At 34.8% G+C, this 23,731-nt stretch overlaps 1 protein-coding gene and 1 long non-coding RNA gene across 21 annotated transcripts in view; one reads left to right on the forward strand and one right to left on the reverse strand.

The window, feature by feature from the left end:
* Positions 1 to 23,731, reverse strand: part of ADGRL2 (adhesion G protein-coupled receptor L2) — a 609,197-nt gene that overhangs the window by 204,742 nt on the left and 380,724 nt on the right. For all 20 annotated transcript variants that reach the window (XM_078072845.1, XM_078072847.1, XM_036076672.2 and 17 more), the window contains one exon: positions 14,018 to 14,059. The gene's annotated coding sequence lies outside the window, so the exon portion shown is untranslated. The remainder of the gene's footprint in view (positions 1 to 14,017; positions 14,060 to 23,731) is intronic.
* LOC144381913 (uncharacterized) overlaps positions 1 to 23,731 on the forward strand; it is an 87,113-nt gene that overhangs the window by 17,410 nt on the left and 45,972 nt on the right. The window lies entirely within an intron of this gene.

Here is a 23,731-nt window from a genome sequence, read left to right on the forward strand (position 1 = left end):
CCCACTGGGTATAACTAAGATATAGTACTAGTTAACAGCAGGGTTCTAACTCAGGGAATGGTTTACAATTAATATATTTTTAAAGTATATCCATTTTACTGTAGAGCACAGAGTGAGTTTTGGTATTATTGGTACGGAGAGACATGATCTCCAGTAATATACCGTACTCATAAAATAATAAACTTGACTTGTCTGGTTGTTTGAGGCTATGTCTTCTTGGAGTTGCTATTTTGCTTTTACTGGATTTTGTTCAAAAGGAAGTTGTGAAGCAGGGTAGGAGATTAACATTAATCAGACACCATCTCTATGTGTCAGATATCATGAGGACGTTTTAATGTTATTTTATTTTAAGGCTGGCATTCAGCTGGCAAGCTCCAGCAAGGCTTGCTGGTAGTTTATGACCAGCATCTATTCTGATCTATTAGTGCCCAAGCTCAACCATTTACACATTGCTAAATATTTTAGTGTTACCCTTACTCTATTTAATCTTCAAAATAAACCTCCTGGGAGACAGGAACCCTGGAAGCTGGAGGCAGAGATACTATTCAGGGACCCCTGACCCTGACTTTGCCTGCTCGTGCCCATCATGCCCAGAGGAGGTTTTCTTGCGTGTGCTAGTTTGGCTCTAGAACTGGGAGAGCCCACTATCAGTAAGCATTTTCTTACATGGATGTGCCTAGGGTATAAATTCTTCTAAAATAATAAGTTTGAGTTTAAAAAATTGTGTTTTTCAACCCTGGAAGTAGTGTCTCTGGCAGCTGTGTGGCCCGTAGGGAACCAGAGGAAGAGAAGAGCGAAGCCAAGGTGTACTGTGTCTGCGTGCACCTGCTTCTGATACAAACGGCCACCTGGATGTAGGTGGAATCCACTTTGGTATTTTTGGCTAACTATTGGGAAATGGCAGGTGTGCGTGTGCTATCTTCCTGCCCATCTATAACCAACCTGAAATGCTGTAAATTCTATGATAAATGAGGAAAGTGTGACAAAGGAAGGTTACTTTGTCTAAGGTGCTAATAGTAAGGTAAGTATTAGATGTGTCTTTGAGACTCTAAAACGTGCACATCTTGTTTCAACTTTCTTTTAGCTGAAAAACATTTTTCTCTAAAAACAATCTTACATAGCAACCCAATCAGTTAATAAACAATTAATGTATGCTCTGATTAAAGCAAGATGAAGGCTAAGAGTTCACGCTCAGCTACACCTTCTCTACTTTGAGCAGTGCCCAAAGTACCTCTTTGAAACTTAGTGCTCTTAAGATCAAGTTGGAAAAACAATAATTTCCAAAATGCTGCCTCCCTCAGACCCACTCTTGTTCACCTTGGTAAATAATTTATTCAACAAACATACTGTGTAACTATTGACTGCCAGACTCTAGGAATGCAAAGATAAATAAATACTGTCTGCCGTCAAGAAGCTCATAGCCTGAGGGAGGAGAAAAATACAGGAAAAATAAATTAACAAACAAACAAATTAAAACAACCACCAATATTGAGACTTTCCGTATCAGTTCTCACAACTGTAAGAGATGGGAATGTTTAGCTCTTTAACAGATGAGAAAACCAAAATCAGAGAAGTTAAGAAGATGATGTATTGTCATGCATCCCCTGAGTGTCAGAATAAGGATTATCATCCTGGTCCCAGGGATGCCAAAACCCAGAGTCTCTTCCGTAGGATGCAGCCTGCAATTTGTGGTAAATCTTTAACAAAGTAAGCACATTTTACCACAGATTTAAATTTAAAATGCAAATCTCTTAAATAAGAAGTGGGGGGAAAGCCCACAGAAACCAACGGATTAAATCATTAAAATCATTATCATAATAATACCACTTTACACAGCCACTGTCTTTACACACCTATTAGCTCCTTCCCTCTCATAACAGCTCTTTGAGGTAGGAAGGGCAGGCATTATTTGGCTTTCACTGAGGGGAAGTAAGTCTCTGGGCTATTCATGGAAGGTAACCTGGTGGGGTGAAATTTACTGGCCTAAGGGAAAACACCTTATCTTGCAATCACTATCTCTAACTAGTAGTGAGACTGTGGACAAGTCAACTAACCATGGTAGGTGACAGTTTGCTCCTCAGTAAAAGCAGAGTCCAGATCTTTCATCCTTCAGTTAAGGGCCTTTCAGTTCTGACTTCTGCAAGATACTATATGGCTTGGTCAAGAATAGAATCTACCTTCTATTCCAAAGCCTTCTATGATTTCATGCTGCTTGTTAATATTAAGCTGTAGGGAAACTTCCTGGTTTCCTAGGCATAGAATTTGGTCATGTAACAATTTAACTTCTAATCTAATTTATGTTTAATTATAATTAGACCAAACTATTGAAAATATAGGTGAATAGTCCTGAATGGTTAAAAGCTGTGAACCCACATGATAAGTCAAGAACCTGTGGGTGGGGAAACACTGGAGAAAAATCTAGATGAATATAAATAAGAGCCACAAGAAGTGATAGCACTATGTGACTGCACCACAGACTTCCTGTACAGAAGGATGTTTTTCTAGTGCAGACCACAAAATTTTCAGGGCAGCAACATATCTTAGCGTTTGGGATTTCGGTCTCAAAGTATCTGCAGAAACTTTTATTCCTCAGAAAGCAAAACACTGACAATTTCTTGACCGATCTTGCTGATAATTTCATTTCCCAGACAGCAAAGTAAGCAGTAAGGGGAACTCCTACTCTGAACCCAATTCTGACAGAAATCAGTAGGTAAGATGGAAATGATGGGAACCTTGGAGAAAAGCAACCATGCACTCTCAGAGTTTGATTTAAGCAGTGTTCTGCCTATGCAAACACAAATGATTCTAATGAGCAAGAAAATGGGGAGGAAACTAAAGTAACCAGTGTGCATCACAGGGACCAACTGACAGGCTCTGAATTTAAAAGAGTATGTGTAAAAGATGGTAAAAGGGGGCATATAATCAAGCACAAATTTGGGAAGGTAACATAGATCTATAAAAATAACATCAGTGAGACTAAAGCACAAAAAGAGCTGGGGCTTGTGAAAGATGCCAAAGAAAACAAAAATTATTTCCTTAGCATGAAATGAGGAAGAAGATCAATACAGGAATAGGCCCATTTTTTTTTTTAAGTTGAAGACATAACATTTATTCATGAAAAGGAAAGGAAAGCATCTTTACTTCTCTATGTTTCTTCCCTGTTGGTTCATTCGTATCTCCGCTTACATGCCATCTCTTCAGAGTGGACCCTGACCACCCTTTATAAAATAATTCTGACATCCTCTGATTCTTAAGCTTTTTATTCTTCCAATCACTGACTGCCATTATTTCACATACTTCGGTGTTCTTCTTCTCCTGTACTAGAATGTAAGCTATCTGAGTGCAAGGAGTTTTGGTTTGTTCAGTACAGTATCTTGAGTGCCTTGTATGTACCAAGTACCACTCAATAAATATTTGTTGAATGAATGAAGTAAAGACCATTAGACATTGGCCAAAAATTGAAAGACAAAATAGCTAAAGTGATTCTAATGTAAATAACATTTATTGAGGACCCAGTAGGTGTCATACACCTATGTATTTATTTGCATTTTTTCATTTAATCATCCTCACTACAAAGTATGCATCATTATCAGATTGATAATGTCCCAGATGATACAACTAGACAGGTGTAGAGCTAGGATTTGAGCCAAGGGTTAAGTCCATGGTTTGAGCACTTCACCTACATGATATACTAGGAGAACCTGACTGGTCTAGGTGCCAATATGTTTCTGGACCCCTCTGAATTATTACCAGAGACCTTCTAAGTGAGATTATGGAGTGGTTACCTGGTTACCTTTGAGAAACAGAATGAAGGGGATAAGAGAAGAATATTCTATGTTAAAAAAATGGCAGAGTCTGCAAACTTCAAATCTATGAAACTAATGTTGCTTGGGAGAGAATAGCCTAGATTATATTTATAAAAGACAATTACAAATCACAATCACAAAAGACAATTTTGTGAGCATTTTTTTAAGTGGCTATTAGGAGAAAGTATAAATTCAACAAGAATAAGTTATTCAGCCCAATCTTATATATTATTTTCTATAAAATTGATAAACCAGTATATTAGGGCAATAGAAATAGACATCTGGATTCTAGCAAGTCATTTAATAAGGTTTTCTTTATATCCTTGTGGACCAGATAGAGAAATATAGGTTTAGGAATAGTACTATTATGTATTTTCATAACTGGCTGAATGATTGCCCCCAATGGCAATTTTAAGGAATCTGTGTCAGCCTGGAGGAAGGTTTTTCAAGTGGTATACCACAAGTCTTGGCCTTGGCTTTGTCTGATGTAAACATATTTATCAATGACTGAGATAAATCTGTAAGAAGGCATACTTGTCAAAAATTGGTTACATGAGATAGGAAAAGTGAGTAGTAGATACATTAGATTACAAGATCAGGATCTAAAAGTTCTTAACAACTAAAAAATGGGCTAAATCTAACAATATATAATTTGGTTGGAATAATTGTGAGGTCCTGCCTTGGGACAAAACACCAACTGCCTAAATTCAATTTGAGGGATATGAGATTTACTAACAGCATTATGAAAAAAAAAGAAGAGCTTTACTTGGCAGTGAATCAATGGGATAATATGATTACAGAAGAAGTACAAGGAGGAGGAGGTGGAGGAAGAGGAGGAGGAGAGAAAGAAAAAGAAGAAGATGAAGAAGAAATAATTTTGACTGCATTAATAAATTTAGGATGTGCATAGAATAATGGAGGATATAATCTGATTGTCTTTCAAGCTCTTCAGATTACCAAAATCAGATCTCAGAGCAACATTTTAAGGAAGATACAAATGGAAAAGTTACAAAACTTCTGGAATTTAGCAGCCTGCATGGTAAGGGGACTTAAAACATCTCACATGAGAAAAGGTTAAAAGAATTGAGGAACTTCTGGCCTGAAAGTTATTATATTTGATAGCTTTATTAGAATAGTATAAACATAAATATAATAATTTTAATCGTTATTCACCATTTACTATTTGCTAGGTACTGTGCTAAACATTCTATGTTAATTAATGCTAGCCACAACCTCAAGAAGTAGGTTCTAGTTATGGATTAGAAAATTGAGATTGAGAGAGATTAAGTAACACATCTGAGGTTATAAAATCTAGCAAGATAATGCTTGACCTTGAACCCAGGTTTGTCTTTCTCCAGTGCCTGCCCATTTATCCTCTACGGCAGATTCCCCCCACTACATGGAAACTCAATTACATATTGTGTGTGTGTGTGTGTGTGTGTGTGTGTGTGTGTGTTTACATATGTGTTGGTAAAATTATGCAAAATGAGAGAATCCAAACTATTTACAGTATAAAGCTTGGAAATGGAACATCAACATTTTAAATGTGGGTGTCTTGGGTAATGAGAATATGGCTAGTTCTTTCTTTTATCCACTTCTTTTAATTTCCAAGTTCTCTTGACTAACCCTATCCTAATTTCATGAAAGTCTCACCTATATTTTTTGAATTAAAGACATTATTATGTGAAAGTGAGATTAGCTTTATTCTGAATGTCCCAAGATGCTGAATTAAGATGCTGCAAGGTATAATGAGGCACAATTCAGTTTAAAAACAGAACCACTTATAGTCAGATTTTTTCAAAGATGCAGTATCTTGATTGTAGAAATAGTGAACTTTCTGCTTCTGGAGATGCTAACCCAAGTCTAGAAACACTACAGTTTTATTGTTCTATGTGGTTAAGATTACAATCTGAAGGATCAACCATTTTAGAAATATGAGCCAGGAAAAAAATAAGCCAAGGACTAGGTAGTTGTGAATATGTCACTTCATACTGAGGCCTTTCAGTCGGCTTAAGAAACCTTATTTCATGGGTACTTGTAATAAAATATTTGTGCAATGAATACATGAATGTACACATTTAGAACAGGAAAAGTAGACCATGGATAATATATAGTTTTTGTACCAGCCTTTTTACAAGTGTGCGCAGATAGCAAAGACTGTACTGAAAGAGGGCATGCTCATTTGTTTACTCAAGTTCTAAAGTACTCCTGGCTGTTGGCATCTGAGTACAGAATAAGTGGTCCCTCCAGGAAGTGTCATTTGGGCATGACCTCTACTCATACACACTCTCCCTCTCTGCCTCCATTCCAGGCTCCTGTAAGAATACCATTTATTATTATTATTTCTTAAAGATTTTATTTATTTATTTGACAGAGAGACACAGAGAGAGAGAGCACAAGCAGGGGGAGCAGCAGAGGGAGAGGGTGAAGCAGCTGAAGTAGGGAGCCCGATGTGGGGCTCAATCCCAGGACCCTGGGATCATGACCTGAGCTGAAGGCAGATGCCTAATGACTGAGCCACCCAGGCGCCCTCATTTTTTTTTTTTTTAAACCAGGACTTCCATTAACTAAACTGAAAGTTCCGCAAAATCAAGAATCAATGTCTGTTTTGATATTTCTATATTATATAATGCTTGATATCATAAATGCTTGATATAAAAAAAACACAAAACACATGAATTAATGGTTTGGCAGATATATTCAGCAAATTTTTCTTTTGTTATCTAACTATGGTCAGAAAAAGTGCTTTTGATTTCAAGTGTAGACTATTGCAGAGTTTACTTTTAAGTATTGCCATTATTTGTTACCTTTTTTTTAAAAGTCATGCTATCTATGGGTAGATGCAAAGACCCACTGCTTCAGCCTTGAAACTGTTTTTTTTTTTTTTTTTTTTAAATTTAAGGTAAGAAAAGCAGTATGATTTTTCTTTTCGGGGTATAAAGTTGTCAATTTTTGCCAAATGATAAGTGCGTAAATCGAGCTTATGATATGGAGGACAACATTAGAGTTTGAGATCTTACTTCCTTTTCACAGGTGAGCTCTAAACCCACATTCACTTGTGGTCCTCCTACCACACAATTTGTATCACTATGAATAGGGCCAGGCCACAGAATAACTAACTACAAGAGAAGTAAATGTTTCTGCAAGTCCTTTCATATAGTTGCAGTAGTGAAGGGTTTTACAGTGAACAAACTAGATAGGCTTCATTTATTTTTACTATTCTACGTATTAAAATATCTTTATGACTTTTTTTGTAGCTTCTCAGAAGACAGACATATTGTAACCTACAATAAGTATAGACCTTTAACAAGAAAATATCTGAAATTGAATTGTTAATATAAAGGAATCACCAGTTTACTTCAAAAAGGTGTAATTACATTTACTATTCAAGAAACACTGTGATCATGGAAGGTATAGTAAGAAATATATTTTCAAAAGGCTGAGGTCAGAAGTTTGGGGGAAGCTGTCATATGATCATTAATAAAAAGATGGGCAAATAAATGTAACAGATTCCATTATTCATAAGATCAATTTAGGAACATATTAAAAATACCATTTTATAGACCACATGCCCATAGATTCTGAATCAAGAGAAATTGTCTGGGGCCTGAAAATCTATAATTAAAAGAATGCCACCCCAAATTCTGATGCACAGCCAGGTTCAGGAACCATGGGCTTTACCCTAGGGATAAGAAGAGACTACAGAGCAGAACTTGTTCTCAATAATAAGTGGGTTTGCCAGCATGACTATGAATGTTTAAATTAGAATGATGAGAAGCTGATGGCTGCTAGAATATTTCAAGTAAGAAAAACAAAGCCTAAACTAAGGCAATAACAGTGGGCACAGAGAGTAGAGCAGACATTTTTGCAACACATTTTATGAGTAGATTTGTCAGGCAGGGTCATTTCTTCTGAGAACTCTCTCCCTGGCTTGTAGATGGTGGTCCTCTCCCTGGATCTTCACATGGTCTTCCTCTGTGTGTGTCTGTGTCTTAATCTCTTCTTATATGGAGCCCTTATATTGGATTAGGGCTCATCCATATGACCTCATTTAATCTCAGTAACCTCTTTAAAGGTTCTCTCTGCAAATACAGCCATATTCTGAGGTACTGGAATTTTGGAATTTTTTTTTTTTTTTAAAGTAATCTCTATTGCCACCGTGGGGCTTGAACTCATGACCCCAAGATCAAGAGTCACATATTCCACTGACAGAGTTCACCAGACATCTCTGGAGTTTTGGATTTTAATACATGAATGGGGGGGAGGCACAATTCAGCTCATAACACCCAACTAGGAAAGGAATTAAAATGGACCAACCAGGTCCTTAATATAACATCAAATGCTCAATAAATATTACATTCTTCCCTTAAATTTCAGTCCCTTTCTCTTCAGGCCATATAAAAATCTCAAATAGAAAACTGGAAAATAATACACCTAGGAAGGGCTACATGATAGAATCCCTCTAGATACCAGAAGTTTTTTTTTTAAGAAACCTTTTTTTTTTTAATTTTACCTATTTATTTGACAGAGAGAGAGAGAGAGCACAAGTAGGCAGAGAGGCAGGCAGAGGGAGAGGGAGAAGCAGGCTCTCCACTGAGCAGGGAGCCCGATGCGGGGCTCGATCCCAGGACTCTGGGATCATGACCCGAGCCGAAGGCAGCCACTCAACCAACTGAGCCACCCAGGCACCCCTAGATACCAGAAGTTTTAATTGTCAAAATAATAGGGATCTTAAACCTTATTATAAGGAATAAGCTTAGGTAATCCTTTTAACTTTGACCTGCCTCAAGAATAAATCAGAGGGAAGAAGTACATTCTGGTCAAGGCAGGGCTTCAAAAGAACTCACCCAGGACTCTTCCCAATTCCCCTCCCTTGTGGTGGAAAAGGTATTAAAAGTATTATTCATCTATTGCCTTCTATGATTATCAGCATGCAGTGAAACCATCTCAGAATTTAATTTTCTTTATATAAGTGTAGTTATCAGGACCATTTTGTTTGCAAGTTACAGAAATAACTCAAATAAGCTTCAGCAAAGCAATTTACTGGTTCATGGATCCCTAGAAAGTTTAATAACTGGAATTCAGTCTCAAAATCAGCCTTCCTTGGGATCCATAAACCCATGTATTCTCCCTTTGCCTACAAATCGGCTCCATAATTCCAGTTTAAAAAATTACAAGGGCAGATTATGATTGGCTCAGTTTTGGCCAGTGGGTACCATAAGACCAATCAGGAGTTCAAGGTCAAGTGAGAATAAATTCCTTTCTAGAAATTTTCAAAACACAAATTTAAAAATATTTGGAAGTCCTTGAGATTTTGGGTGAAAATAACATGCTACACAAATAAAGGATATTCTAAAAATTTAGAATATGCTTATCATATTGAGTATTTAGCTAAATGGAATCTGTCTACAAAGAAGTTTGAAAAATAGATTTTTTGTAATAACCATCAATATATATTTTGGTATTTTTATTCTAATACAGTATTTACCATCTTACTGGTTTGTTTAAGCTGAACAGAAAAGTACATATTCTTATTTCTACTCTTTTTTGTTTCCCAAAGTTCTTATGGCTTGGTAAATAAATGTGATCAAATTCCATTTCAATATAACCAGGTTTAGCTTGCAAGTTAAACTTGACTATATTACTAATTTATAACATTATAGAAAGGAAAGTTTATGTTATTCATGAGGAAATTAAATCCAAAAAATATTTTTGAATTTAGTTTTATGTGCATCAATGAAGGGGAGAATAAAAAAGAAAAGAATGAAAATGGTAATTCCAATATTTGAAGTCTTTGTGGGTCTGATTCTGCTTTTTATCTTTTTTCACCTGATTCTTGATTATTTGCCCCCTCTGTTTTTTTAATAGTGTGTTTGTGATTTCTGACTGTGGGCTTATACTAATGGAATTTTATCTGTTAAAATTCTCGGAGTGATGGAATAAAGGGCTCTCTAGAGTGGATTTTCTTTTGATTTTACTGAGCCCAAAAGGCACAACTAGGGACCAGCTTAAATTCTTATCTTGGAGTCTTTAGACCACTGAGATTATGTGAATTTTTGCTAGAAACAAAGTAAGGCTGGTTTATGATTAAGAATTTTCAGAGGAGAATTTTTTTTCTCTTTAGTTATGCATTTAAGACTTACAATTTTTCTTGCAGTCCTCTATGGGATGGATGTATTTGTAGACCAGGTTAATGATGAGGATATATCCATTTTGGATCCTAGCACTAAGCCTTGGGCTTTGTCACTTTTTCTAGTACGAGCAAGAACATGAAAAGTAAAATTCTTTCTCACCCCATTCAGTAAATGTCCTTAAGGTAAGAAATACTTCAGTGTTCAACAAACATTTGTGAGAAAAATTATGTTGTCCTCTAAATTACTGTAGAAAAAAAATGGTAAAATTTCATATCCATCAAAGATAAAAAAAAAAAGGAGAATATCTTAACTTGATAGAGGATATCTACAAAACCCCTACAATTTAATGGTGAAATTTTCATAGCATTTTTTTTAAAAATCAGGAAAAAACAAAGTTGTCTACTATCACCATTTCTGTACAATACTGGGCAAGATGTCGACTTGGTGGAGTATACAAAAATGAAATGGTATAAGAACTAGAAGAAATAAAAATGAAATTACTCACAGAAGAAATCATTGTATTCATAGGAAATATAAGAGAAAATACAGATAAATTATGAGAATTAATTAGAAAGTTCAGAAGGTTTTCTGGATAAAATAAAAATACAAAAATTTGTGTTTCCATGTATCAGAAACAAATGTTAGAAACCATCACTTTAAAAAAGAAATAATTGGGGCACCTGGTCATGATCCCGGGGTCTTGGGGTCCTGGGATTGAGCCCCACATTGGGCTCCCTGCTCAGTGGGGAGTCTGCTTCTCCCTCTGCTTCTCCCCACCACTCCTGCTCTCCCTCTCTCTCTCTCTCTCAAAATAAGCAAAATCTGGGCTGCCTGGGTGGCTCGGTCATTAAACATCTGCCTTCGGCTCAGGTCATGATCCCAGGGTCCTGGGATCAAGCCCTGCATCGGGCTCCCTGCTTGGCGGGAAGCCTGCTTCTCCCTCTCCCACTCTCCTTGCTTGTGTTCCCTCTCTCGCTGTCTCTCTCTCTGTTGAAAAATAAATAAAATCTTAAAAAAAAAAAAAAAGAAAGACATCCTGTCTTCAAAGACAATGGCTATTAACAGATAACATATTTAACTGCTCTAAAAGCAGAGCTTTATTATTATTATTTTTAAACAGAATAATCTAGTGGCAGTAATCAGTGCATGGAGTGAACTCCCTCTTATAAAAAGCCCATCAACTGTTTTTTGCTAATTAAGATGACTATTATTCCTGTGAAATGAACCAAAAAGTTATATGAAACCGGAAATCCCAAAAGAGATCTATAATCTACAAGAATAATTGCATGCAATTTTAATTGAAGGAAAAGGAGAGAACTGTTTTTAATCTTTGCTTTTTTCAATATCTTAAAACTAATCAACCTGTTGGCCAATTAACAATTCTTTACTATTACTACATCTGATCTAAAAATTGACATCTGATATATTGGAAACTGTTGTGGAATTTTAAAAGATAAATGGCAAAATGACTATTGGCTATAGTTAACTCCAATATGAAATTTTTGTCATTAATGAAATAAAGTAACAAATTTTTATTAATGTTCTCAGAAATAAAATATATTTTATTATTCATTGAGGACTAGATGCTGTGACTATTCACAGAAATATGCATTCAATCTTTGTTCATTAAGTCAGAATTGGGAATGAGAGGAAAGATCTATTTTGTTGAAGTGCAGATTAATTACACTGAGAAATTTGCTTTATTTAAATAGTTGGCATTTATCTCTAATCTACTAGAAAAACTTGTTAATGCTGAAGATTTATTTTATTTTAAAGCTAGTTTGAATAGATACATGTCAAACAAAATATATATTTACATTTCAATTCAGTTCATGTAATACAGAAAATGAGTGGCTTGCTTAAATTTGCAGTTACAAATCAGAAAGAAATAATTGGAATGAGCAGATGTTTTAGTTATCCAATAATTTGTTATGTTGACCCAATCTAGCTTATGGATGGAAAGTTAATTTTGTTTTTTTTCTAAAATGTCATGATATGTCAGTTGTACTAAAGATACAACTAAAGATGTTATATCTAAATATACTAAAGATATCTTTATCTTTAAGGTATCTTGTGCTAAAAGTTCCTTATAATTGCCTAGTTGTCTATTATACTTTCTTTCAATCTTGTACCTTAAAATAATTCTACACATTAAACTTGCAAAGATGACTATTTGGTTGTAGATGAGTAAATTACACAGATTTTAGATCAAAGTTTTTGTTATTATTGAGTAGTTTGATTTACTGACTTAAAGTCTGAGTTATTTTAAAAGTTTTACCTTCATGTTTTAGCCTTTCCCTAGCTAGACCTTTTCTCCTTTTTAAAAAATATCTATTTATTTATTTATTTATCTATAAGAGATTTTATTTTCAAGTAATCTCTACCCCCAGCATGGGACTCAAATTTACAACCGGGAGATTCAGAGTCACATGTTCTACTGACTGAGTCAGCTAGGTGCCCCTAGACATTTTCTTCTGAAAAAGTTCCTAAAATATCAAAAATGTTTATTTTTTTCACACACATTTGCCTGAATTCTAGGAGTACTTTTGTATTGTAGTAAAATTAATAAAAGTGATAGACTAGACCTCATTTAAAATCCTTCATTGTCTTTTTTTTTTTTTTTTTAATCCAAGTAATCTTCAATTTATATTTTTGGCTCCTTCTGTGATTAGGTGGGTTTTTTTGTTTTTGTTTTTGCTTTTTTTAAATTGTATAAGATCATTTTGATTATGCAATTGGCACAAGATGTATTTCCTCTATTATATATATCTATATTTCATTAATAATAAATATACAGTTTTGAGTAGCCTATTCAAATAATACTTTCATTCTGATTATAAAAATAATACATATATTTTTAAAGATTTTAATTATTTGAGATAGAGCGAGAGTGAGTGAGCAAGAGCACAAGCAGGGGTTGAGGAGAAGGGTAGAGGGAGAGGGAGAAGCAGGCTCTCCACTGTGCAAGGAGCCTGACACGGGACTTGATCCCAGGAGCCAGGGATCATGACCTGAGCCGAAGGCAGATGCTTAACTGACTGAGCCACCCAGGCACCCCATAATACATATTTATTATTGGAAATGAAGATGGAATGAAGACTATTAAACCACCCATATTCCCACTGTTTTGTGCATCTTTTGTAAAACTTTTTCTGAGCTTACCACCAGTTTGCTCTCAATTCTCTCTCCACTGGATACACACGCACACATGTACACAACATATAATGTATGTTTTCTGTGCTGTGCTTTTTCACTTAATAACACTTTTTGATGATTGGTTTCTTTCAAAGAGAATTTTTCCTACAGTGAGAAATTCCTTCTTTTTATAGGGAATATCGAAGACCACTGAGGGGAAAAAAAACTTCATAGGAGACAGTAATAACTTGCTGAGAAATATCATTTTACATTGACCTTTCCCATTCAATAAAATTAATTTTTATTGTTATTTGAATTGTAAAGAGGTTATGATTAAGACTAAAACTAAATATTACCTTTCTTGCATCATAAAAACATAAAGGCAAGAAAACTATGTGTTTAAACAAAATCATACAGTATCTAGCTTGCCTAGGAGAAGTCATGATATATGCTCTTAAAAAACAAACATTTTTAAATTCACAGATGCTGCAAAGCCCTGGTCAAACATAAATTACAATCAGTTTTTATGTAACAGTAAAAATTCCAAAGGACTCTTACTCACCCACTCTCAATATGTATCACAGATATGCTTTTTCTTTATGCTCATAGAATATAAACCACATTTATTTCTATATCTGTGTATATTTTAAAATAAATTACCCCAGAAAACAAAATGTTGACTACACTGTGTTCAAATGCAATACAACAAAGAAAACAGAAACTTTATATTCCCTCTGAAGAGCCTGGAGCATATATGGTGAGAATTTTGGAATGCTTATAGAATTTGAATGCAGCATTCATTTATTTCAAGAGTATAAGCTACCTTATAATTATCAGATCATTCAATATATTTAGCAAATGCCACTCCACTTTTATTATAACAATTCACTTTTTCTTGTTTGTGTTGAGTACTATCATATATAGAAAGAGCTCTTTACTTACCATTCTGGGAAAAATGAAATTTATCATTATGCCATAAATACCCTGGAAAGCAAAGAAAATATTATTATTTATTATACCTCCATCCACAGGGGTTCTAACCGCCAAATGTAATGCATCAGCAGCAAAACAAAAATGAAGTAAATCTATTGCAGAAAACATGAATCAGTGTTCTAAGAATTATTGAACACATATTGCATGCCTTTGGACAGAGCTACTTTAAGATTAAACAATTGTTGTGATAAGTAGTTTCAAAGTCAGAAATAAAACATTTTATTTTCCCCAAACAAATATTATAGGATTAAGAGAATATTGTCAATGAACTGTTTATTCTTGTCCCCTTTCGCTCAGTTGAATCTTTCAATGATACAGATGGGACAGCCATGCCTAAAACTTTTTAAGGGAAAACTGAGGGTCACTCTACTTTCTTGAAGTCAACATTAATGACCATTTTTTTAAGATGTAAATTAGTTTCCTGTTTGGAATCTTGAACTGGAAATCTGATGTAGGAACTGAGAAACAAAATTAGGAATCCAAGCTCCTACTTTTTCGCACTAAATAAATGATAATAAAGCATTATTTATATTCTTATTGTTTTCTGTTGATTCAAAACAAGATTTTAATTGTGTCACATGATAAGAATTAGAACAAAATTATATTTTAAAAAGGCATTTGCTCTTGAATTTATTGTGTTCTTTAAAATTTTTTAATTAACACTTTCACATTTAATAATTAGTAAAAAATAACCTTTCTTAATGTCAATAGTTCTAACATAAAGAAACATGTCCAGGGGCGCCTGGGTGGCTCAGTCGTTAAGCATCTGCCTTCGGCTCAGGTCATGATCCCAGGATGCTGGGATTGAGTCCTGAATCCAGCTCTGCATTGTGCTCCCTGCTCGACGGGAAGTGTGCTTCTCCCTCTCCCACTCCCCCTGCTTGTGTTCCTTCTCTCACTGTGTCTCTCTCTGTCAAATAAATAAATAAAATCTTTAAAAAAAAAAAAAAGAAAGAAACATGTCCAGATGTGAGAAAATATGCTTTTCTCATATCCTGAAAAATGTTATTACATATTGGTCGTTTTCCGTTCCTTTACTTACTTATTTTTTAAATATCAAAAACTTAATTTAATTTAAAAACTTAACCACAATGAGTTCATCTCCCTCAACCACTCTACCAAAACTGGATGATGGCTAATGAAATTTTAATGGATAACACTCAGAAAAGGGTTTTTACTTGAAGTTTTGGAAAATGATATTTCAGACCCTTCAGGATTATTTTTGAATGAAGTAATTTTGAATAAAAATTATCATATGTTAATGTAATCTGAATCATTATTTCCAAGAAAGATAATGTTTCTACAAATGAGAACTAGCTAAAATTTCAAATGACAAATATATATTTTTAAGTAAGCTCTATGCTCAACATGGGGCTTGAACTCATGACCCTGAGATGAGGAGTTGCATGCTCTACTGACTTAGCCAGCCAGGCGCCCCTCAAACGACAAATATTGAGGTTCACAAAATTTACTTTTTTCTAGAGAATAAAATTAAGATTTGAAGCGTGTCCTACTTAGATTTTGACATTGAAGACATATTTTTTAGGTATTTTTATTCTCAAAGAAACATTTGGGTAGAAAACATGGAAGTCTGAAATTCTGTAGTGATTCAGGAATTCTGCCAATGAGTGTAGTTTCTTTTAAGAAAACTATTTTCATATTTCATTATAAATATTAATAATTTATTTCAAAATTTGTATTTATTGATTTTTATTGAAATATTTTAATGGAAAAAATTCTTTAACTTAGAAATACTTCACTGATGTGGTGCTTATTCTCAAATAATTATCAATATAATTTTTGATATTATAATTCATATTTATAATTTCTAAACTGCTAAAAAAAAAAAAAAAGCAAAGTATTTTTAAGCACCAGCTCCTGAAGAGGGCAGCACGTTCTAGATATTATTGAATTCTAAGCTCAAATCTGACAGCTTTGGCTTTAATATACTTTTTTTAAGAATTTGAGGGGAAAAAAAATTGGATATTTTTTATAGATGTCTGCTCCCATGATACAATAAACTAGCAGAAATTCTAGGCAGCTGTAGACCAAGGTCAAAACTGTATTTGATTATTAAAAGAGAACATTCAAATTAGACACCTAAAGCAATGTATTTAGAAAGGGAACAACAAAATACTAGTAAGGAGACTTTCCATGAGGAATGTGTTTTATCTTAATACTGTAGATAACTTTTCCTATTGGCAGTGCATTGACTGTCAAAACTACTAAAGGGGTTAGATTTAATTATCTCACTTCTTGCACATTTCATCTCAATTGCTATGGCAACATTCAGTTGCCTCAGCAGCAATGCACACTTTAATCAGATATTTCCCCCTTATTTTTCTATGAGCCAAAACTGTATAGTCAAATTTACAACCAAGTCCTGATGAATCTGATAACACTTCCTACAATTTAATGGGCAACTTGCCTCCACCCACACATATAAATATTTTCAGAGAGGCCTGTAACTATTGGACAAGTATAAGACTTGATAAGAACATACATTTGGACTTTCCTATTTCATTGATTTTTTTTCTCTCTTTCTGCCATCATTCCTTTATTAGAAGTTTTTTTTACCAATTCAAAACTCACTCCAGCAAGTCACTACCATGGGTCATCTAACCTCAGTGGGAGAGCCAATGAGTAAGGGAAACAATCTCTCACATTCAAATGTCAGCCCTCCTGAAGAAGCCTATTGAATTATTTGCATTTTATCTGAATATATTTGGAATTGGCACATCAAAGAGCCTCTATTTCTTGAAAGCAGGTAAGAGAAGGAAGAAAAATAACTGAAGACAAAGCAAAACGTATGAAATAGGAGGAAAACTGTAGGGTATCAGACTTAGAGGGCCAAGCATGAAGGAAATTTAGTCAGGCTTCAGTAATAGCAATTTTAATGAGAAGTAAAAGCATGATGCATTAAATTGTTGATGTCACTTGGGTGAATATTAACCATCTACATTGTTGGACAAATCATCATTTTAGCATTTTGCAAAAGACTAGAGAAACTTTTGTGGGCATACAAGGAATATTCAAACTGTCTTCAAGTCTGATTTAAAGGGTTAGCTTATTATATTTTCATAAATGCTTGGAATTTTTCAAATAGTAACTATATTTTAATTTGATACTGTATAATAAATTTTTTTAGAAATAATAATTAAGAAGCAAAGTGATCTAAGGTCTTCCTAACAATTTTAGGGGCTGCTAAAATTTGTATTTATTTTATCCCAAAGTTGTGATAGTCCTCTGGAGGGAAATTTTATACCAGTAGCTAACAGTAATATTTCAACATGATTTTTCAATCACTACTTACTAGTGTCTAGTAAAATTTTCATTAATAGAAGCAACCAAAAAGATGCTTTCTGTAGCTGGGTTTCTGACATTTTAATAGCAATTTCTAGATTGTATCTTAGGTATTATAGACCACTAAATACAGCATTCAATCAAAACTTAACCAAACATAAAAAAGATTATTTAAGGTACCAGTTGTACATATTTTTAACTTTAATTGAGCTGATTATTAACAGACTATGTTCAAAATCTACTCATTAATGATGAAGTTTGGATGCCATATAACCTTAGGAGTAGCTGAAGGAATAGTAGTTTAATTAAAGAGAACCCTGCAGAGGAAGAGAAGCATGGAACCTATCTTCAAATACTCGAAGGGCTTCTTATGCAAAGGAGACAGTGAGTATCTTGGAAAACCAAGAGAAATGGTAGAAGTTTCAGAGAAGTGGATTCCAGTTCTATATAAAGAAAATTTTAAGACAATTAGAATTGCTCAAACAATGGCTCAAGCTATGAAGCAGTAAGTTCCTGTCAAGGCATATTTTATAAACTGTTTGCATATAGACTCTTCATTTTCTGTTGCTTTAATTCTGGGACAACATCATAGAAAACGTGGTAGAATCTCTCCACAGATTTAGATCTGGGAGTTCAGATGAGTCACTTCTTAATGAATTTTTCAAGTACCAGTCCTTTATGTCAGTATGGGAACCTAGCAATGATCTGCAAATGGCATATGCAGCAGCAAGTTTGCAAATCCTACTCTGGAGAAATGGTCTAAATGAGAAAAACAAACAGTTCTTAGTGAAGAGTTATCTAAAACCTCCAACGACACATGTAAATCGGTCCTAATTGGCATTCTTTCAAGAACCTCAGTAGATGCCAAGGAGTGACTAAGGGTGAAGAATGAGTTTCCCATTCAGTCTTCACTTGGCTCTCCTACCTAAAGCTGGGGTGTTGCCAGACGATGTATGCCGCTGTGTTAGACTTGTTCTCTGGATGAAAGGAAGATGTTGGCACTATCCTCAAACTCCGTATTCACTTAAGAAATAATAATTGCTCAATTAAGGGTCCAGAGTTTTTTCTGTACCCAGAGAAATTAAAAGTTGAAGAGAGAATTGCGCATGATGTGGGAATGCTCATCTTCACCAAGATTGCTGAATAAGATAAGGGAAAGTTGTAACTAATTTGAAGATTATAAATATAAGGAAATTGCTGATTCTTGAGTCAAAGCAATGGGCACTTTTTGTGTAATACCAGATCCTATAAAGTTCTAGTTTATGTTAGTTGGAAATAATCTTTTTACTTAGTTTGGTTTTGAAATTTCCTTGTGTGATCCTGCTTTCAAATCACACTGAAGGAAACCAAAGGCTCACAAAAGGTCTTGCATAATACCTAACCTTAATGTACTCTAGGGCTGTTTTCTGGAGCATGAGATCTTTTGAAGAATGACTGTCTTCCAGAAGCATCTGTTTCTATCCAAAGAGTTGATGGGTAGTTTCGCAACTATAAGAGAAGCTAACTTTAATTTTTACCTTCAGAGAATATGGGATGTTACCTACTTTATGTTCTCGCTCCTGCTTCTCCAGTCTTCTTCAAATCAAGCCTTTGTATTAACTTATGTTGTTTAAAATTCTACCTGCTGAGGTTTTGCTGGCAAATGGTCTTGAAACTTGTTTCCAAACTGCTCACCCACAAAAGCTTTTTACCAGCCAATTCCATTTGGTTGGCTATACTCCAAAACGGTCTTTGGTGAACAAAAACATTAGCTACAGAGAAACAGAAACTTCCATGGCACCCTGGAGGAAATTTTTGATCCAAAAGACACTACTAATAAACCAAAGTGTCATTGCAAATTCATGAACATTTCCTTATGTCATGAAAAGCAGTAGGAGGAAAGGGCTGCTTTTGTGCAGTGGTTGTTCCGTGTGGTGTAAACCTAGTCCCCAACTTGAGATCAAAGATTGTCTCCAATCAACAAATATTTATTTAGTGCATACCATGTCTGAAGCTTAAAGAGTCAGAAAAGACAAATAAAATTAAAATTCTGCTATTTGTTGAATGAATGAAGAAAGACATACTGCTGTCCTATAAAAAAAACCTTAATCATCTATAGGATTATAAAATTAACATGAAACAAAGCACAATATCTCAGTCTTGTCTCTATCAGTTAAAATGTTTAATCTATTTTATGCCACAGAAGGTTTGAATATATTTCAACAGCACTACCTCCTTCATTTAAATAGTTTTAACAACAAAGAAGCACAAAAATGTTGCTTTACCCGGTATGGCCCTGCACCTCCACATCTACCCATTTATACTTTGTGTCTGTGGAGCATAAGGTATCTTTACTGAACCCTGTTACTGCTTTGATTGTGGCTTAATGAAGGCAGGAAAAGTCTGTGTTTTTGTTTGCTTTCTGGCCAAAGCAACAGTGCCTGGTAATAATCATTTAGAAAATGATTATTCAATGAATAATGAGTGAATAATAAGAGGAATGAAATGGTATTGACCTAAATGCAAGAACGTTCAGCAAGGTTAGTGTGGCTTGAAATGGCGTTAGCTTCATGGAAGATACGGGGTTTTTCCATGGGGGCTTCAGGAGTAGATAGGATTTAGATAGAAGAGGGGAAGGAAATAAGGTATTTCTAGTGGTGTTAAGATTATGAGCAAAGGGATTGTTTGGATGCAGGGATATTAATGAAAGGATTTCATTCTTCTTGATGGGACCACGGGTTGTGTTATGGGTTAGTGATTTTGTTTGGTTTAGATTAATGGATATTGTATAGTAGTGTTTCTCAGCCTTTAATATGCATTCTTGGGGATTTTGTTAAACTGCAGACTCTGTTTTAGTAGGTCTGGATTGAGGTGTGAGATTATCTATTTCTAACAAGTTCCCAGGTGATGCTGATGCTCGTGCTATACTCTGAATTGCAAGACTGTGGAGGATTCTTAAAGCTAGACACAGCCATTTGGGCTTCATACAGCAGTCATTCGAAAGCTACTCTATGTTCTCCAGCAGTTACAGCATGATGAAAACTGCATTTAAGAAGATTAGTGTGTCAACCTTATGAATAGTATGCTAAGGAGGAGAGAATGTGGATATAGGAAAACCAGCTGGGAGGCTGTCTTACACTTTATCTGCATATTTCACAGATTTGGTTTTCAATTACCTGTTGATTGATTAGTTTGTGTGGACATGGTCAGTTCAAAAGTACTTTCTCAGTGGAATAACTGTGGGCCCACTGACTTTTGAAAACAAGTCAAGTTTAGGTAAAACACATGGGGAATTCATGAAGGCTCTTCTGTTCCTCTGCATCTGGAAAAACTACATTCCTTCTTAAAAATAGTTGAAATGTTAACTCTTCTGTTCTTATCATACTATAAAATCGTAATCATGTCCTCAGATGTATGTCTCAGACTCTGATCTTATTATATCATAAAGGTAATAATAATAATAATTAGCAATAGTAGTACAACTAGTGTTTTTTGAGTGCTTATTAGGAGTGCCAGGCAAATTGCTAAGTTTTATAATTAAATCCTTATAAAAATGCTGCGAGGACTGCTATTATCATCCCCATTTCTACAGATGGAAAAAAGAAAAGAATACTTACATGCTTTAATATGGTGTTAGCTACATGCCAATAAATATATTTATTCAGAGAATGATCAGTCAAGATGTGTTCTAAGAAATCACTGGTTTCTTAGTGTAGCTTCCATTTTTGCTTGATAGCAAATTTGATCTCAAATAATTATAACAGGAATTTGTGAGTGTTTCTTATGTCCCAGGTACTACTTTAAGCAATTTACATGTTTTGTCTCATTTAATACTCATAATAATCCTATGATTTAGGTGTAATTATTACCCTTGTTTTACATATGAAGAAAATGAGGCACAAAGATATTTAATAATTTGTCTACATTTCCATATTTACAGAGCAGAATTGTAGTTTGAGCCCACTACACTGTATTACTGATCTTAGCCTAACTTGTCTTTAGTAACATGGAGTTCTGAGTATTTTCTTAAGTTTTTCATAAGTGAACACCATAAATTTCTTCAAATCATAATACTTGTGAAAAGTTAATTTTCTCACAAGTTAAGAAAGAGTCCATGAAATGTAAGAGGTCTTATTGTTATATTTTTGCTTCTATGAGTACAGTACAATGCCTGACCAGGAGGAATTCCCCAAGACTGGCAGACATTTAGACATGAAGACATTTTTTTCTATGAAAGCATAGCAAATTTCAGATAACCTGGGGCCCCCATACACCTCACCTCTCCAGTCATGCTCCAAACCCCTCATGCCCACAACTCAATTCCACAAAAGAATGAGTATTCTCCAAAACAGGGAAAGGAATATTCAAAGGAAAGTCTCCTTTAAACTTTTTTTGCCTTTAGGAAAATATAGTGGACCTCTGTGATCCCTTGTTAGGTTAATAATGATAATCTTTCAGATATTTTAAATGCCAGATACGATAAAAATTATTACTTGATTGACCAGATAAACAAGCATTCAAATATAAGTTGAATATTTTATGCCACACGAGTTTAATATTCTAATTTAAATTTTTAATATTTAAATTTGATAACGTCATAACTTCTGAAAATATGCACTTTCATATTTTATTATAAAGAAAATGATCTAATTTGCCCAAGTACACCAATATATTTTTGAGCATATCCATTTTTTCAAGATTTATTTATTTTAGAGATAGCACAAGCAGGAGGGGCAGAAGGAAAGGGAGAGAGAATCCCGCATGGAGCCCGACATGGGGCTCAATCCCACGACCTGGAGATCACGACCTGAGCAGAAACCAAGAGTCCGACCCTTAACCGAATGCACCACCCAGGGGTCCCGAGCATATCCATTTTTGATTGCACTTCAACTTCCACTTCATAAATTTACTTGCTCTTCTAAAGTTGTCTGTGCCTTTTGCACACGCAGACATTGATAACATTGAAGAGATGCAGCGTATCTGTAGCTCCATCTTAGGCTTCTCCTCATCCATGACCTGGATGGCCAGTTCCTGCTGGAATTTACTTCAAGTCCATACATGGAGGGAACATTGTAATCTATTATTTGCCATACTATTTAAAAATAGTTGTATTATAGTAATGTAAGTAAATATAAAAATGTTATCTATCCACATACTATTTCTACTAAGTTTTCTGCCCCTCAGGACGTATCATAATTTTCTTTTTTTTTTTTAAAGATTATTTATTTATTTATTTGACAGAGAGAGAGAGAGAGAGCATGAGCAGGGGGAGTGGCAGGCAGAGGGAGAGGGAGAAGCAGGCTCCCCGCGGAGCAGAGAGCCCGAAATGGGGCTCGATCCCAGGAGCCCGGGATCACGACCTGACCAAAGGTAGATGCTTAACCAACTGAGCCACCCAGGCGCCCTTCATAATTTCCCTTTTAGATAATGTTCATTGATGTTTTAATACCTATCATAGAGATTTGGCCCCTTCCTACTAAAGTATATAAAAAGGCCTTTAACATTTAAGCAAAAGAAAACTGAAAGCATCCCTACAGCCGTTAGTACCAAACATCTGAGAAGTCTTAATTGTTTTCACTGGAATCCCCGCAGAGGATATTGTTCTTTTTTTATTGTCGTTCTACTTTATTTTTAAAGGGGGGAGGCTGCATTCTATATCTCAGATTGTATTATACAAATTCATAAAATATAAATGACTTTTCTATAACCTGAACATTATTTTAGGATTATGACAAAATTTCAAGGGAGATGTTGAATTTGGATTTTTTAAAAGTTATTTTCTTACTTTGAAACAATTCCAAATCACAAAAATGTTGCAACTGCAGAACAGATAATATCGTTCCTGAATGATCTGAGAGTAGTAACAACTGAATACTTGAACATATTTTCCCCACAAATAAGGACATTTCTCTTTTAAATGAAATACAGCCACCAGATTCAGAAAACTGATACACCACTACCATATAATCCTCAGACTGCATTTAAGTTTTGCTGCTTGTTTCAATAATACTCTTGATAGCAAAAGGATCCAGTCCTGAATCAAGCAGTGCATTTCATTATTATGCCTCTTTAGTCTCTTTTATTTTTTATTTATTATTATTATTTTTTAAGATTTTATTTATTTATTTGACAGAGATAGCGAGAGCAGGAACACAAGCAGGGGGAGTGGGAGAGGGAGAAGCAGGCTTCCCGCTGAGCAGGGAGCCCGATGCGGGGCTCGATCCCAGGACGCTGGGATCATGACCTGAGCTGAAGGCAGATGCTTAACGACTGAGCCACCCAGGCGCCCCATGCCTCTTTAGTCTCTTTTAATCTAGATTTCCTCAATTTTCCCATTATTTTCATGGATTTGACATTTTAAAAAAATACAATTTAGTTATT

The sequence above is a fragment of the Halichoerus grypus genome, chromosome 5 (assembly GCF_964656455.1).
Source record: "Halichoerus grypus chromosome 5, mHalGry1.hap1.1, whole genome shotgun sequence".
In the NCBI taxonomy this organism is placed as follows: domain Eukaryota; kingdom Metazoa; phylum Chordata; class Mammalia; order Carnivora; family Phocidae; genus Halichoerus; species Halichoerus grypus.